The 18,460-nt window shown below is 45.2% G+C and overlaps 1 long non-coding RNA gene across 1 annotated transcript; it reads right to left on the reverse strand.

Annotated features, from left to right (window-relative positions):
* Positions 1 to 4,742: 4,742 nt before the first annotated feature.
* Positions 4,743 to 5,154, reverse strand: LOC105353848. The gene is made up of 2 exons (XR_908563.3): positions 5,023 to 5,154; positions 4,743 to 4,936 (listed from the first exon to the last, which is right to left on the reverse strand). It is a non-coding gene; the product is annotated as an uncharacterized LOC105353848 (long non-coding RNA).
* Positions 5,155 to 18,460: the final 13,306 nt, after the last annotated feature.

The following is an 18,460-nucleotide window of genomic DNA, read 5'->3' on the forward strand; positions in this document are numbered from 1 at the left end:
ATTGTTGGCAGCAACCGCGTGATCCGAGACTGGGGTTGGAGAACGTCCGAGCGAGACGGCGAGAGGTGACCCGTGATCAGGTATGCTCCTCCGGTAAGCGAGGTCCTGGAATGAATGTGGAGACAAAAGCAGTTTAGTGGTAAGCAAGAGACAGGCAAGGGCCAGAATCTATGAGAGGCCAGGAGATGCACCATAGGAGTACAACGAACTAGCGTCGGTTACAGGTCCGTGGTCTCCTTAAGAGTCTGCTGGCTGATGAGGATGAGGAGGCGCAGCTGGAGGCATCAGGTGGAGCTGATGAGGAGGACCCGGCCGGGGGCACCGTGACAGTACCCCCCCTCCAACGACCGCCTCCAGGCGGAACAGGGCGGCGATCGGGGTTGGCCCGGAAGAAGTCGTCAACGAGGGAGGGATCCAAGATGAAGGAGCGCGGGACCCACGACCGCTCCTCCGGGCCATAACCCTCCCAGTCCACCAGGTACTGGTATCCACGACCCCGGCGCCGAACGTCCAAGACCCGGCTGGCGGTGTAGGCCGGGGCGCCATCGATGAGCCGGGCGGGTGGAGGGGAAGCGGACGGCGGGCAAAGGGAGCTTTGGTGGACAGGCTTGACTTGGGACACATGAAATGAAGGATGGATTTTGAGGGCAGCAGGTAACTTGAGGCGGACACAGTTGGGGTTGATTACACGGTCGATGGGAAAAGGCCCGATGTAGCGGGGAGCCAATTTACGAGAGGTTGCCTGGAGAGGAATGTTCCTAGAAGAGAGCCACACCTGTTGCCCTGGCTGGTAAGAGGGACTCACCACTCGGTGACGATTCGCGATCTGGCAGTTACTCTCTTTGGAACGCAGGAGAGCAGTCCGAGCCTGGTGCCAAACCTCCTGGCAGCGCTGGAGATGGAACTGCACGGAGGGCACCGCCAGATCGAGCTCCTGGGTAGGGAACAAGGGTGGTGAGTAACCCAACGATGCCTCGAAAGGTGACATACCCGTCGCTGCCGAAGGATGGTTGTTGTGAGCGTATTCCACCCATACGAGGTAATCCGACCAATCCCCTTGATTCTGGGCCACCAGGCAGCGTAGGGAAGCCTCAAGTTCTTGATTGGCCCTTTCGGCCTGGCCGTTAGATTGGGGATGATACCCCGACGAGAGGCTGACGGAGGCCCCGAGGGCGGAGCAAAAGGCCTTCCAGACTTGGGACGTGAACTGTGGACCCCGGTCAGACACGATGTCGGATGGTATGCCATGATGACGGAAAACAAAATTAATCAGGATCTGGGCTGTTTCGGTGGCTGTGGGCAGTTGAGAGAGGGGAATGAAATGAGCAGATTTAGAAAAACGATCAATGATGGTAAAAATGACCGTGTAACCATGAGAAGGAGGCAGTCCAGTGACAAAATCAACGGCGATGTGTGACCAGGGTCGGCTGGGCGTAGACAGAGGATGGAGATGACCAGCAGGAGGTGAGTTGGATGACTTGGCCCTGGCACAGGTGGTACAGGCAGAGACGTATTCGCGTACGTCGCTTTCCATGGAAGGCCAGAAGAAACGGCGTTTAAGGAGCATGAGGGTGCGGCGAACCCCACCGTGGCAAGCGATCTTAGACGAATGGCCCCAGGTGATGACATCAGACCTGAGCCTATCGGGTACAAACAGGGTACCAGGCGGGCAGTTAGTATTATCGGGTTTCTCACCTTGGGCCTGTTGCACTCTCGCTTCTATGTCCCACGTGAGGTTGCCCACAAATAGAGAGTCCGGAATAATGGGTGGTGTAGCAGATCCGTCGGTGGTGCTGTATTTTCGGGACAGGGCATCGGGTTTGCCGTTTTTGCTGCCTGGACGATAGGTGATGGTAAAATTAAACCTGTCGAAAAACAGACACCAACGGGCCTGTCTGGAGTTGAGTCTCTTGGCTGAACGGAGGTAGGCCAGGTTCTTGTGGTCAGTCCACACAATAAACGGTTGTTCTGCCCCCTCCAACCAATGTCTCCATTCCTCCAGTGCCAGCTTGATGGCCAGTAGCTCCCGGTTGCCGACGTCGTAATTACGCTCAGCAGGATTGAGTTTTCTTGAAAAAAAGGCACAGGGTTTGAGTTTGCCGGAAGGTGATTCACGCTGGGATAACACAGCCCCTACCCCAGAGTCCGAGGCGTCTACTTCAACAATAAATTGCTTGTGAGGATCAGGTTGAATGAGGATGGGGGCTGAAGTAAACAGTTCTTTAAGTTCATGGAAGGCAGAGTCAGCAGCGTTGTTCCAAACATAGGGAACCTTGATGGAGGTAAGCTGAGTGAGTGGGGCTGCGATGCTACTATAATTTCTTATGAATCTCCTATAAAAGTTGGCGAAACCCAGAAACTGTTGTAGTTTTTTGCGAGACTGGGGAACTTCCCACTCAGACACGGCTCGTAGTTTTGAAGGGTCTGGTTTGATTTGGCCAGCCTCGAGAATGTAACCTAAAAACGCTACAGAATCGACATGGAACTCGCATTTTTCGGATTTAACAAAAAGCTTGTTCTCCAATAAACGCTCGAGGACAAGCCGGACGTGATGACGATGTTCAACTGGGTTATTGGAGTAGATGAGGATATCATCCAGATAGATGAAGACGAAGCGGTTAAGAAAATCCCGCAGGACGTCGTTTACGAGCCGTTGAAAAATGGCAGGGGCGTTGGTGAGACCAAAGGGCATGACTAAGTATTCATAGTGTCCGAGAGGGGTATTAAAGGCGGTTTTCCACTCGTCCCCCTCTCGAACCCTAACGAGATGGTATGCGTTACGCAGATCTAGTTTCGTGAAAATGTTGGCTACCTGGACGGAGTCGAAGACGGAAGAAATAAGGGGAAGAGAGTATTTATCCTTTACCGTTATTTGGTTTAGCTCTCGGTAGTCAATACAGGGTCTGAGGGTCTTATCCTTTTTCTCAACGAAGAAAAATCCCGCTCCAACAGGAGACGTGGAAGGGCGGATGTGACCGAGAGAGAGCGCCTCCTGAATGTAACTCTCCATGGAGAGTTTCTCAGGTCCAGACAGATTAAATAACCTACCCTTGGGAAGGGGGGCTCCACTGAGGAGTTCAATGGCGCAGTCATAAGGCCTATGAGGTGGTAAAGCACAGGCCTTAGACTTACTGAACACGGTCTTGAGGTCATGATAACAGGATGGAACCTTAGACAAGTCAACATCCTCCTGTTCTGGGAATTTGGCAGCGCCTGAGGTGGGAAGAGCAGAATGTAAACAATTAGCCATGCAGAAGGTACTCCAGTTAACTACCCGGGATTTAGACCAGTCTATTTGGGGATTATGTTGGCGCAACCAGGAAAACCCTAAGATAACCGGGGTTTGAGGAGAGTCGGTAATAAAGAACTGATGGTACTCGCGGTGATTACCGGACGAAATCAGCTGAATAGGTTCCGTACGTTGAGTGATTTTTGAGAGTAATTTACCCCCCAAACCGGCAGCCTTAACGGGAGTGATTAGAGCTTCAACCGGTAGTTGAAGTTGACGAACGAGATTAGAGTCTATGAGGCTGTGTTCAGCTCCAGAGTCAATTAAGGCATTACATTCATGGACATGATTCAGACATGAAAACTTGACAGGCATGAACAGGAAAGGCTCTGTTGTCTTTTCCGACAGGTCCCCTCGCGACCTGTCGCTTAGCGAGGGGTTCGGGAGTTTAAACGGATGGGACAATGTGAAACAGTGTGGCTGGCATCTCCGCAATAAAAACATAATCCCTCGTTGCGGCGTTTATGCCTTTCAGCAGGAGAGAGTTTCGAATGTCCTATCTGCATGGGTTCGTCAGTGAAGCTGCTAGAGGCGTCAGCGCCAGCGGTCGTAGGATGGTGAACCTGAAAGGAACGGTGAGGAACGTCAGAGGAAGGCCGGCGTGTGGTTAAACTCCGCTCTGCCTGGCGCTCACGGAGCCGTATGTCAGAGCGGAGCGCGGCGGTCACAAGTTCCTCAAAAGTATCCGCTTCGGGTTGGGTACATAAGTGATCTTTGATTTTGTCATTCAGGGATTGATAGAAAACACCCTTGAGGGCAATGTCCGGCCAGCCCGCTTCAACCGCCAAAATCCGGAAGTCTATAATGTGGTCGCTCACCGGACGGTTACGCTGCTTAAGGCTGAGTAACCGCCGGGTCGCTTCCTCCTGTTTGCGTGGTTGGTCAAAAACTAGTTGAAATTCACCTATGAAGCGGTCAAAGGGGAGATGTGAGAGTGGATGGGTGGCCAAAAAGGCCTGGGCCCACTGAAGAGCTTTGCTGCGGAGGGAATTGACAACTAAGGAAATCTTGCTCTGATCTGAATGATAATACCGGGGTGCTTGTTGAAAGAGCAGTCGGCACTGTAATAGGAAACCACCGCATGTTTCTACGTCACCGTGAAAAGGTTCCGGCTGCGACCGGATGTTTTCCTCCGGGGAGACGGAAGTGACGGTGGTGATGTCATCCGAAGCGGGAGGTGTAGCAGCGGCGATGGGGCTAGAAGCTTGGGCCGAAAATCCGGCTAGGGTGTGCGTGATGCTGTCCAGGCGGCGGAATAACTCCTGTTGAGCAGCGGACATTTGTGAGAGGGCATCAGACTGACGACTGAGCAACATACCTTGTTGAGCGATGGCAAGGCGGAGTCCCTCCGGGTCAGCTGAGTCGGAGGAATGGCTAGTTCGTTCTGTCATGATTAGCAAGCGTGGTCGACTCAGGTGCTGGAACCCGGAAGGAGGCTCGGCAGGCAGTGAGGTGAGAATAATGAGGTTTTTAATTAGAAAAGGTCAGGATGGACTTGAGCTCCAGTATCCTTCCAGATTGTCCAAGGAGTGGTTGGAGGGTATTGTTGGCAGCAACCGCGTGATCCGAGACTGGGGTTGGAGAACGTCCGAGCGAGACGGCGAGAGGTGACCCGTGATCAGGTATGCTCCTCCGGTAAGCGAGGTCCTGGAATGAATGTGGAGACAAAAGCAGTTTAGTGGTAAGCAAGAGACAGGCAAGGGCCAGAATCTATGAGAGGCCAGGAGATGCACCATAGGAGTACAACGAACTAGCGTCGGTTACAGGTCCGTGGTCTCCTTAAGAGTCTGCTGGCTGATGAGGATGAGGAGGCGCAGCTGGAGGCATCAGGTGGAGCTGATGAGGAGGACCCGGCCGGGGGCACCGTGACAACAAAGACCTTTCTGTTGTAAACTAGAGTGAACCTGCAGAACTTTCCTAGTTGTTCTTCAGGTAGGGCGGTAGATAAATCTGTTTAGTTAAGATCTAGCATCAGTTTATGATGACCAATGTTTTCCAAATGCGTTTAAACAAAGTGCTAAAACCTTTTAAAGATGATACCATCAAACCGGTGGAGTACATTAGTTAGAAGGTCCATCCGGACCAGTTGAGTCTGCTGAGCATGTTGTCCTCCAGCAGACAAGGACGTCTTCACAAAAGGCTGAGAAGAGGGAACAACCAGACGTGGGGGTTAGGAGAGGTGATGGACGTGAAGTATCTTCCTCCTGTAGATTCTTCAAGGTAAAGTTCCTGAAGGACTCAGCCTCAGAGGTGACCTGCAGGGTTCGGAGCAGCAGTGAAGCTCCAGGTCTCTGGGTGTGAAGGTTCTTGTACTGAACGATGACGTGACCTTCACTCATTTGGTCTTTGTGCTGCTTCATCCTGTGCTTACAGTCGTAATCATTTTCAAATTAAGAGCACTGGTCTGACGCATCTTTTGCTTTGAATAATAGATTTGAGATAGATACAAAAACTGAAGTCCTCAGGTCTTTTTTTTTCATTAACAGCTGCAGGAAGATGAGCTGGTTGTGCAGCAAAGTGCAGTGAGTTCAACAAGTAAAAATTTGTGGCTCAAAACAGGAGAAACCGAAGAGTTTCAGGACCGTGAAGCTCAGAGACTCCACTCTGGAAGAAATGTCAAACCCATGAGGACGGGAGATACCATCACAAGAGCGTTTTCCTCATGCAGGGGTTTATTGCAATCATCACGATCAAACAACAAAAGTGTTAACAAACACATTAGCTGCACAAATGACACACAGGAAATTAGAGTTCACACAACAACTAAATACATTTCAAAACAACAAGGCTACCATAACACGTTTCATCCTGTTAAGGAAAACAGGCAACAAACAAAATGGCAGAAAGCACTTTCACTCATAGCAAACACAAAACAACCACACAACTACATGCGGTTGCCTTTACCTGGGTACAGGAGAGAGAGAATCATGAGAGAGATTTATGTGTCGTTAATTGCAAAAATGAGAAACTATTGACTGTATCAGAGAACTGGAATGAGTGAGAGAGACGTCACCCATAGAAAATGGTTTATTGCGGCTCCAACCAAATGAAGTCAATTCAGTCGCCATTTAGTCGTGATACAAATGCCGCCATGTTGGAGCCAGACTTTGAGACGTAAGCATTGATATGTCGCAGTCAGTCTGAGTTTATTTGGAACCACTCTCACCAATCAGGAGTGAGCTTGTTGGAAGGCCACACCCCTTCCACTGAAAGCAGGCTACCCGAAATCTGTTAAACTTTTTCAATGTTTGACTTGAGGCCCAGCAGGCTCTGCCTACTTTTAGCTGAGGCATCTTATTGGTCACTTTATAAATTGAAAAAGTTGATCCACAGAAAAATTATCCTGAAAAAAAAAGAGAATTATCAAGAAGATGTTAGAAAAAGGTATCAGAGCAAGAACGGTTACTCTGACCAATAGAATGACTGCTGCATATTTTTTATAGAAGTTTACTGGATTTGGCTTCTTTGAGCAAGCAGGTACTTCCTGTCTGGAGCGCCCGGGGGGAGGAGTCACTCAGTCCAGTTCTCATATACTACAGAACGATTCCCCATAGCGGTGGGTGAAGCCATGACCAATCAACCCCAGAGCCAGTGATAATCTCATGAAACATATTGATCATTTTAGTGAATTTTAATAAACATTTAGAAAACCTATTTTTTCTTTTTCTTTTTTGTAGTATAATATCTCAATAAATCACAATTACAAACTAAATTAACCTGTTCAATCATCTTATTGGGGCGTACCATTCTGTTTCTACCTAACAGGTCCTATCCAGTTATTTTCCTTCACTAACGAGCTTCATCCCAGACCTCAGTGGTTCAGCGTTTGGTGAAAGCATTCGTCTGCGGTTCAGAATTCTTGCTGTTCGGTTTGGGATTCAGCAGCGCCAATTGAAGAGCTTCAACTCCAGCAGCTCCAGATAAGACCTCTGAGTCTTCTGCATCAGACCAGGCCAAAACGCGCACTTTCAAAGTAAAAGTCTCTTTCAGGTCATTTCTGAGCAAAAGGTTCTCTTAAAGAATGCTTCATTGTTAGTTGTTGTTCATCTGAATATCATGTTCACCCAGCTCCACAGGAGTTATTTGGATGATGGAACATAACTGTTTCACAAAGTTAGAACGGAAAAAGTTTCTTATCAAAGTTTGTGAAGCTTTAACTGAAAGATTAATGCATTTTTCTTTCTGTCACCAACCGGACTACCCAGCATGCATTTTTTTCCCCTTTATTTTAGGACAACAATTTATCATATTGTGCCTGGGTCCTTCTGTAATCATATGACGCGTTGGAAACTTGAGTAATGATGCCATTCAGCATTTCTCTATCATGGTCCTCAGCTCTGAAGACCAGCAGATAAACGTCTGCTTGATTTATTCTCCTCAAGAGTTTGGTGTGTTGTTGTTTTTTTTTTATCAGAAATTGCTTTTTGAAGGAACCAAAAATGACACGTCCTGATGCCAAAAACGTCATTTAATTTAAAAAATCAGGACAAAAATCTGCAGCCCAGCAACAGCAAAAAGACAACAGCATTTAACACTAACTAAAAAAATAAGAACAAACTAAAGGATTAATCCCATGAAACATAAGTAGCTTTTTGACAACTAAAACCTGGTGTGAATGTGATGAGAAGGAAAACACAAAACCTCATAATCTAGGAACAGGAAACTGAAAAAGCACAAATTCTCTCAAGTTTATCCAAGATGGCTTTGCAAACTCACAGTCTTGTTAGCAAACCCAAAAAATGTGGTTAAAAACCACGCCGCCCTTGTAAATACCTGGTTTTGAAATCCTGATATGACAGGAGGATGGGTGTGAGACACATTAGGACTCAGAGACCAGACACACAGATGGATTTCAGAAGGATGCTTTATTGACTGGTCAGTGGATTAAGGACAACTGAGAAGTGGACACATGCAGAGCCCAACATCGACACCCCTTGGGGGGGATTATCTAATTAAGGAGAGGGGAGAGAGGTCTCCTAGGGTGGTTAGAAGCGAGTCCTCTCTCTTTACCACCTCCTGATCTTAAATAAATGGGCTTGAAATTCCACATCCCCACTTTTCATAATGGGATACTTGCTCCAGCTTCCAATTTGCATATAAAACTTCTGCTCTGACTTCCTATTTGCATTTATAACTTTTAGGCTCTTTGTCAGAAGTAAGCGCAGTCTCAGATCTGGCATGCAGGTCGGAAAATTAAGGTACAGACTGGGATCAAAGTGTGTTTCATTTGTGTTTATAATCCAGAATTTTTCCGCTTCAAACTCGTGCATCTACTCTCTGAGCGTGAACAATTATTGCTGTGTTTCCAGGGAAATATCATTGACATTTCAATCGAAGGCATGGAAGACATTCTATTAACCTTTGCATATCCACCGCCTACTGGATGCTGTTCCGATGCAGCCAGAGAGCTGGTGCAGCTGTAAGGTTGGAACAGCTCTGTTTTTCCCGTGTGAACCTCATTATTCAGAATTCCCCACATTAGCGGACCTCTAAAAAATGAGGGTAAATGGTCCAAATCATTTAGTTCTTTAATGTTGCAGAATAGTTTTTACCTACATTTTCCATGACAATGTTTAAAAGCCAAAGGGTGCTTTCACTCTGAAAAGCCAATCAAGTAGGTACAAATGAGAATGCTAAACATGTTGGCACCTTCACTTGAATTAGCTTGTTTCCTAACCGAACACAACCAAACATCAAGCATTTACATGGATTACCAATGACGGCCAGTCTGACCAGAAACAAGCACGGAAAGGAAAATTAGCATGAAAAAGAAAAAAACATAGTCGTCTGGTCATATTGATAAGTGCCGCTACGTCTTCATTGCTACACATTTTCAACCTTTTCGTACATTTCACTTGTTTAGAGTAGCATCGTTCTTTTCCAGCACTCTAGCACCTACCCATTCTAGTTTTTTAAATATCTTGATTTGATAAATAATCTGTCTTTATCTGAATAAAAGTCAGGTAAAAGTCTGCAGTTTTCGAGAATTTAACTGCTGTGTGATACAACTGAAGATTTCAGAGTGGCCTTTTCTTGTGGCCAGTCTAAGGCACACCTGTGCAATAATCATGCTGTCTAATCAGCATCTTGATATGGCACACCTGTGAGGTGGGATGGATTGTCTTGGGAAAGGAGAAGTGCTCACTATCACAGATTTGGACAGATTTGTGAACAATGTTTCAGAGAACTGGTTATTTTGTGTATGTGGAAAATGTTTCACATCTTTGAGTTCATAGCATAAAAAATGGGAGCAATAACAAAAGTGTTGCGTTTATATTTTTGGTCATTGTATTTGGTCAAAATGTAAATTGCTTTGGGTCAGGGGCACTCATTGTTAATACAGCCGCAGAGAGGCTTTAATGGACATATTCCGAAACAGGGTAGTTTTCTCACACATTTGCCCATTTTCTATCACATTTTTAGATAAATTAAGGTTTATCTTGCTAATATTTCAAAAGGGCAATGAGCCAATTTGGTCACACAACCAAAGGGTTGGTCCATCTGATACGGTATCCGTCTCAGGTCCACATTGAAGTTCAGATGAGCTTTTTCTCCTGAGGAATGACTATCGAGAAAACAAATTCTGGTGCAGACAAACAGCACAATGGGAAGCCTCCCAGCTTCGTCTTGCTGCTGCCATCAAGTAAGCAGAAGAGATGTCCTGCTAATCAAAGCGCATTCCGTTTTTATGGATCATTTTCATGTATTTGGATCAGTGTTGACAGAATAATCTTACTGCTGTGACAGAGTAACGTCATGAGATCATTTCCTCTAATACAGAGCCTGCTGTCGAGATGCAACTTGAAATTCACAAAGAGATCATTGGAAAAAAATACATATACACTTCATGCTGTTTAGATTGGTAACCAACTTTGCAATTTGTTAAAAATTCTTTCTCTTTCGGCTTTTCCCATCAGGGGTCGCCACAGCGAATCATCCTTTTCCACCTCACTCTATCATGGACATCTTCTACCCTAACATTAGCCAACTTCATGTCCTCTGTTAAGACATCCATGTATCTCCTCTTTGGCCGTCCTCTTGCCCTCCTGCCAGGCAGCTCCATCTCCAACATCCTTCTACCAATATATCCACTATCCCTCCTCTGAACATGTCCAAACCATCTCAGTCTGGCTTCTCTGACTTTGTCGCTGACACAGGCAACATGAGCCGTCCCTCTGATGTACTCGTTCCTTATCCTGTCTAACCTGGTCACTCCTAAGGAGAACCTCAACATCTTCATCTCCGCTACCTCCATCTCCGCCTCTTGTCTCTGTCTCACTGCTACCGTCTCTAACCCATAGAGCAGAGCTGGTCTCACCACTGTCTTGTACACCTTTCCTTTGAGTCTTGCTGGCACTCTTCTGTCACACAACACTCCTGACACTTTCCTCCAACCGCTCCAACCTGCCTGCACTCGCCTCTTCACCTCTTTTCCACAATCCCCATCACACTGAACTGTTAACCCCAAGTACTTAAACTCCTGCACCTTCTTCACCTCAGTCCCCTGTACCCTAACGCTTCTACCTTGATCCCTCTCGTTCAGACACATGTATTCTGTCTTACTACGACTGACCTTCATGCCTCTTCTTTCCAGAGCAAACCTCCACCTCTCTAGCTGTTCCTCCACCTGCTCTCTACTCTCACTGCAAATTACAATGTCATCCGCAAACATCATTGTCCAGGGAGATTCCTGTCTTACCTCGTCTGTCAGCCTGTCCATCAGCATAGCAAACAAAAAGGGACTCAAAGCTTATCCTTGGTGTAGTCCCACCTCCACCTTGAACTCCTCTGTCTGACCTACAGCACATCTCACCACCGTCATACTTCTCTCATACATGTCCTGAACTACTCTGACATACTTCTCTGCCACTCCAGACGACCTCATACAGTACCACAGCTCCTCCCTCGGCACCCTGTCATACGCCTTCTCTAAATCTACGAACACACAATGCAGCTCCTTCTGACCTTCTCTGTACTTTTCCATCAACATTCTCAAAGCAAAAATGGCATCAGTGGTGCTCTTACGGGGCATGAAACCATACTGCTGCTCACAAATCTCCACCTTCTTCCTAAGCCTGGCTTCCACTACTCTTTCCCACAGCTTCATTGTGTGGCTCATCAACTTTATTCCTCTATAGTTGCTGCAGTTCTGCGTGTCACCCTTGTTCTTAAAGATCGGGACCAGAACGCTTCTCCTCCATTCCTCAGGCATCTTCTCACTCTCTAAAATCCTATTGAACAACCTTGTTAGAAATTCCACTGCTGTCTCTCCTAGGCACTTCCATACCTCCACAGGTACGTCATCAGGACCAACGGCCTTTCCGCTCTTCATCCTTTTCAGAGCCTTCCTAACCTCATCCTTTCGAATCTCTGCTACTTCCTGCTCCACAACAACCACATCTTCCTCCCTTCTTTCCCTGTCATTTTCCTCGTTCATCAGCTCCTCAAAATACTCCTTCCATCTTTTCTGTACACTCTCTTGGGTTGTTAGCACCTTTCCATCTCTGTCCTTAATCACCCTTATCTGTTGCACGTCCTTCCCATCTCTGTCTCTCTGTCTGGCTAGCCTGTACAAGTCCTTCTCTCCTTCCTTTGTGTCTAACCTGTCATATAGCTCATCGTAAGCCTTCTGTTTGGCCTTTGCCACCTCTCTCTTCACTTTACGCTGCGCTTCCTTGTACTCCTGTCTACCTTCCTCAGTCCTTTCTACATCCCACTTCCTTTTAGCCAACCTCTTCCTCTGGACGCATTCCTGTACTTCCTCATTCCACCACCAAGTCTCTTTACCGTCTTTCCTCTTTCCAGATGACACACCTAGCACCTTCCTACCTGTTTCCCTGATAATCTCTGCTGTAGTTTCCCAGTCATCTGGAAGCTCATCCTGACCACCCAGGACCTGTCTCAACTTCTGCCTAAATTCCTCACAAGTTTCTTCATTCTGTAGCTTCCACCACTTGGTCTTCTTTTCTGTTTTCCCTCTCTTCTTCTTCCTGACCTCCAGAGTCATCTTACACACCACCATGCGGTGCTGTCTGGCTACACTCTCTCCTACCACCACTTTGCAGTCATTAACCTCTCTCAAATGACCTTGTCTACATAGGATGTAGTCCACCTGAGTACTCCTACCTCCACTTCTGTATGTCACTCTATGTTCCTCTCTCTTCTGGAAGTAAGTGTTGACTACAGCCATTTCCATCCTCTTCGCAAAGTCCACCACCATCTGTCCCTCCAGATTCCTTTCCTTCACACCAAACCTGCCCATCACCTCCTCATCACCTCTGTTGCCCTCACCAACATGCCCATTAAAGTCTGCTCCAATAACAACTCTCTCTCCTCTGGGAAAACTCTCTATGACCTCATCCAACTCACTCCAGAATCTCTCCTTCACTTCTAACTCACAGCCAACCTGTGGCGCATACCCACTGACTACATTCACCATCACCCCTTCAATTTCTAACTTTAGGCTCATCATCCTGTCTGAGACTCTTTTCACCTCTAGAACACTGTTTACAAACTCCCCCTTCAGAATCACTCCTACCCCGTTTCTCTTCCTATCAACACCATGATAGAACAGTTTGTATCCTCCTCCAATACTACGTGCCTTGCTGCCCTTCCACCTTGTCTCCTGCACACACAGTACATCTACCTTCCTTCTCTCCATCATGTCTGCCAGCTCTCTGCCTTTCCCTGTCATTGTGCCAACGTTAAGAGTCCCTATTCTCAAACCTATGTTCCTGCCTTTTCCCTTCTCTCTCTGGCCACGGACCCTTCTGCCTCCCCTCTTTCTTCCACCAACAGTAGTCAAATTTCCACCGACACCCTGTAGGTTAACAGCATCGGTGGCGGTCGTTGTTAACCCGGGCCTCGACCGATCCGGTATGTCTAAAGTGTTGTGGATGATTCGCATGGTTATTTTGGCAATTTTTACGCCGGATGCCCTTCCTGACGCAACCCTCTCTATTTATCCGGGCTTGGGACCGGCACAGAAGTTACTGGCTTGCAACCCCTGTGGCTTAATTTGTTAAAAATTAAGTAGTCTAAACTGATTACTTGCATTTTAACAATACTGAAATTGATGGACTGATAAGGAGAAAGAGACAACCAACAACAGGAGCACTCATGTTTTACAAAAACAGTCATTTACAAAAAAGAAATCCAGTACCTAACATGGTGGCGGGAGTAACATAATGGGGGAGTGCTTTGCTAAGTGAAGACCCGAATAGCTTGAAACAACAGGATTTTATTTGTCTGATCAACTTGGTATTACTTAAACAGCCATTCATGGCAACAACGACAACAAAAACCTCCATTGTGTCTCAATTCCAGCAATCACTTAAATTGAGAGTGGAAGTAAATTCCTCCACAGCCAGGAGGCTCATTAGCGATATTCAAAATGCGTCATTTCAGTCGTTGCTGCCAAAAGGACGGAAGCGATTTAAAGGTTTAAGTGACAACATGGAGGCAGACATTCAAATGATGCCGACCGATTCTCCTCTGCTTTCCTATTTAGTGAACCAGACGATTATTTTGTCCCATTTTTTAGGTCAGTTAAATTATGGAGATGATGTTCCCACAGATATTTGTTATTTCCTCACACAGCTGAGAACTGCAGGCAGACTGTACCTTCTTTGCACTCAGCCGTCCTTCCCTTTTTTAATTCATTTTAAGAGAAGCTGAAGAAGCATGTACGCCCCTGAGAAAGATACTGGGGTCCTGAAGGCTGGATATGAAGCTTTTCTGCATTAATGCACACAATGGAGGTGTAAATCAGCTTTTGCCAAAGGCACCAATGAAACCACAGACTCCAACGATCACTTGATAACAACTGGAATACTTTTTAACATCTGTGTTTCAGAATGCCTCCATTTCTTCCAAACAGTCATTCTTGTGGCCACCCTTGCATGCCTTCTGGATGTCAGGTCAGCTTTCAGACAAGCTTATTCTTTCTGTTTTTTTTAAACAAAGCAAAGCTAAATTGTATTTTTTGCCTTGACAAAATGAAAAAAGGCAGTTATTAGTGAAATCTCAGGCTCCCTTCCTTTAGAAAGTTTGCAGAAACTCACCTGGACTCTGGCAGCGTTTCCCAATCGGGAACTTTATGTCAGATTTCTTTCTATCAAATTAATCACCATCACACTCACCGGTGAACATCCAGGGTTCAGACATTGAGGTCGTGGACACATTTAAATATCTGGGTGTTCACCTGAACAACAGACTGGACTGGTCCAACAACACGGATGCTCTGTACAGGAGGGGCCAGAGTCGCCTTCACCTGCTGAGGAGACTGAGGTCCTTTGGCGTGTGCAGACAGCTGCTGAGGACCTTTTACGACACTGTGGTGGCCTCAGTGGTCCTTTATGGAGTTGTGTGCTGGGCGGGGGGCAGTGCAGGCAGAGACTTGAAGAGGCTTAACAAACTGGTTAGGAGGGCCGGCTCTGTCCTGGGCTGCACACTTGAGTCCATCGAGGAGGTGGCGGACAGGAGGATGTTAGCTAAGCTGACATCCATCATGGATAACCCCTCCCACCCCCTGCACCAAACTGTAGAGGCGCTGACCAGCTCCTTCAGCACAAGACTGTTGCACCCTCAGTGTAAGAAGGAGCGCTACCGCAGGTCATTCCTCCCCACAGCCATCAGACTGTACAACACCGTGTCAAAGTGACACTCCACGGTCCCAGGGGTGTTTTTCTGTTTAGTCATTGATTCATTTACTTTTGTTGTAGTTGTTGTTTTTCAATTTTAAATTGTTTTTTTGTTCCTGAACAGTTGTTTGTTTTTGTTCATGGTGTGAACTTCATTAGTTATTTCTGTATTTTGAAAAAATTTGTAATGTTTTTTTACAGTTTACACGTTTTGCAGACCGCATGTTTTTTTACACTTTTGCAGCTGTATTTATTTAATATTTATTTCTTTATTTAATAAGAATCTCATTTTTGATAATAATTTTTCATAATAATTTTAGTAATATTTTTAATTATCTAATATAAATGTAATTTGTGATGTCCTTTATTGATGTTATATTATATAGATTATTTCTGAATGTCGTGTTGCTGCCACAGATAAATGAAATTTCCCCATTGTGGGATTAATAAAGTCATCTATCTATCTATTATTGGCTTGCATTCAAATCACTATAACCCCTAAAATACTTTGTTTTTAAGTGTTGTGGAATGTGTTAAGTATCCAACATTCAAACACTAATCTCTAATTAATATTTTTTTTACTCCTATTCATTCTACAACAACATCTAATGTCTGTCCAGGGACAAAAAAAACCCCTCTGGCTGATTCTGGCATCTTTACAGAAACAGTAATTAATATGCATTGTTCCTGCAATATATGAATAAATAAAGAAGTTTACTCAACCAAACATGAAATATCTTGGGATTGTTCTGTCATCACATAAATACGGATCAAAGTAAATTAAATTATTCTCGTCATCTCCAGGCAGTTTCTTTTGATAAATGTTCTTTGTCAAGCAGAAGGTCAGACCAGTTTAGCATCTGGACTCCAACAGCATGCTTTTCTTAAAATTCTTTTATATATATTTCTGTATATTATAAATAAATATTCTTTTTCTCCTCTGAAAGTATTTTATACAAAACTATACGTTTGTTTGATTTTCTTAGAGAGGCCATAGGAATGCATTACTTCAAAGAAAACAAACCTAAATAATCAGAAAACTGCAGACTTTTTTATTGCATTTTAACTCATATCACCATTTTTTAGGGGTGACTTTGTGGAAGGAAGCAGCTGCATGCAGCATCTGCAGCCACCAGCTCACATGAATGAATGCAAAAGAAAAAAAAAATAAGACTTCTAAATGATTTTCCACATGAAAATGATGTATGATTAGTTGGAAGGGAGTAATATCTGATTGTTATTTCAGAAAAGAACCTTTGTGTAAGCGTAACACTGAAAAGATACCGTTTCAATTGTTGTCCCAAAGAACTTAAGTTGTGTGAGCAGATCCGATACCTTCTTGTCTCTCGTGACATCTTCTCTAAAGCTGTTTGTCACATAATTTCATTTTGGGATTCATCCTTCAGTAATGGCCCATTTAGGCTGTTACTATCCCACATCTGCCATTCTTCTGACTACAAGTGAGTCAAGAGAGACTGACAAGAGAAGAAAAAACAGATTTCAGGGAGTGAAACTGGGTGTAACACATTTAAAGTTAAAATGGAAACAATGGAACGTTTTTTACCTGTTAGCTGGGATAAATCCCGGCGGAATTCCTCTGTGAAGAGAAGGATAAATACCACAGTTGGATGTTTTTATATCCTGCTCTGTTCAATGATCCATCTGCTGCACAAAGCCGTGTGTGTGTGTGTGTGTCGCACATTTCCATGCAGGACACACCTTATTTCATGCAGATCCATTTCTGCAAAGCTGCCCTGATGTAACAGGGATTCAACAGATGTAATGCAGTGGAGCTCCATCCGTTCCCTCCTTCACATTCACTTTATTACAACATCTGTTCAACTCGCCGGGTTTCGCACCTGACAGCGTTCCCCGTTAACGTTAATAGATGACAACAAAAAGGCTTTCATGCGGACTCAGACGCTGCAGCCAAGGAGGGACGACCACAAATTTGACACGCAATTCTGGGGATGCCCATTTATAAAATGTTGACTTAAATTTCAGGAAATGCCTTCCTGGTGCTTCTTCACTCAGCCAGGCAATTTCCCAGTGAAAAGGGGGGCTGTAAATATAGTTCATGCGCTGAGGCGACGATGCTGAAGCAACATGCTATTAAACAGGACATGAGATGTGATTCTTCCCACAGCAGGAATGTAAAACAAGGATAAAGGATCAGCCATAAAGGCTGTCCCGGCGTGAGCGCCTCCTGTCTCACTTATGAAAAAGTGAAAACACAAACAGATCAATAAAAATAAAAGGTAAAAGAAATCATTTAAAAATTGAGTTCTACTCATCATTTTTTATGGACTTGCCTGAAATTCCTTAAGTTCCACTGTTAGTGCGGATTAAGCCTGCCCCCCCTCTTGTTACTGCGAGCTCTCTGTTTACATGCTCTCCCACTAGCTTACAGCCCCTCACACCTCCCTCAAAACTAACATATGCAGTGCAACAAAAATGGCAGCAATATCAGAGCCATCCAGCCGTACAGTTTACATCCAGATTCCATCTCAGACCAGGAAAACGAAGGCGGATCCGTTTGTCTGTAAGTGGTCTTTTAATTATGATTGTGCCGTTTTTAGACAAAACCTCATACGTCAGAATGGAGCAGAGCAGGGAGCTTGTGGCCCCGCCCAGCTTATTCTCTACGTCACAAACTGCATTTTTTCATCTGCTCATGATTCACAACAATTTGAATAAAGAAAAACTCAGAAATGCAGTTTTAATCTTAATTTTCTTCATAAATATCGTCCATTATCAGAAAACACGTGAAAAACAGCAAAAAAACAAACATTTTCATTACAGAGGGTCTTCAAATCATTGAAAGCTTTAAAAGACAAGAAGGTTTTTGGTCTGTTCTTCAGATTTATTGATTAGTCCATCAAGCGGAAGCCATCTGATCCGTTTCATTTTGGTGATAACATCTTTATGACCTCCTAGTTTAACAGTGTCGACCTCTTGGGAATAGAAAAGGTCAGAGGGCGTTCATCCACCTCCACCACCTGGACAGTTTTCTTTAGGTTGATCAGCAGGTCAGTGGGCTGATGTTTCCGTCTAATCAAAGACAATCAATAAGGTGATCAGGGCTGGTTTGGTTCTGCCAACAGTTGCTTCATTTCAGAAGATTGAAAGAATTTGAGTTTTACATTTACATTTAAAAAACCTTGAAGCTAATTCGTCCTTTCCACCTTAAGTTCTGTTTCATTACAGGAAACTCTAAAATTTATGAGGGGCAGAAATATCTCCATTAAAAAAAGGGTAGTAAGGTGACCCCAGACCTCGTGGCTACTTCCTACCTTCTGAAAAAATGACCAAAAAACGTTGTCTGTGTTTGATTTAAATAGAAAATGAATGATGCGTCCGTCTGGGAGTGGGTCTGAGAGCCCCCTCAAGGCCTCAAGACCACCTGCAGTCATTCTGTCCACACCTGGACCCATGTAGGGCTCCCACTGTGGACCCCTTCTGTTCAGATGGTCCAAACAGCAGCATGGAGTCTACGTGCGGCTCCTCTGCTCGTGCTCCACTACTCACA

This window comes from Oryzias latipes, chromosome 21 (assembly GCF_002234675.1).
Source record: "Oryzias latipes chromosome 21, ASM223467v1".
Classification (NCBI taxonomy): Eukaryota; Metazoa; Chordata; class Actinopteri; order Beloniformes; family Adrianichthyidae; genus Oryzias; species Oryzias latipes.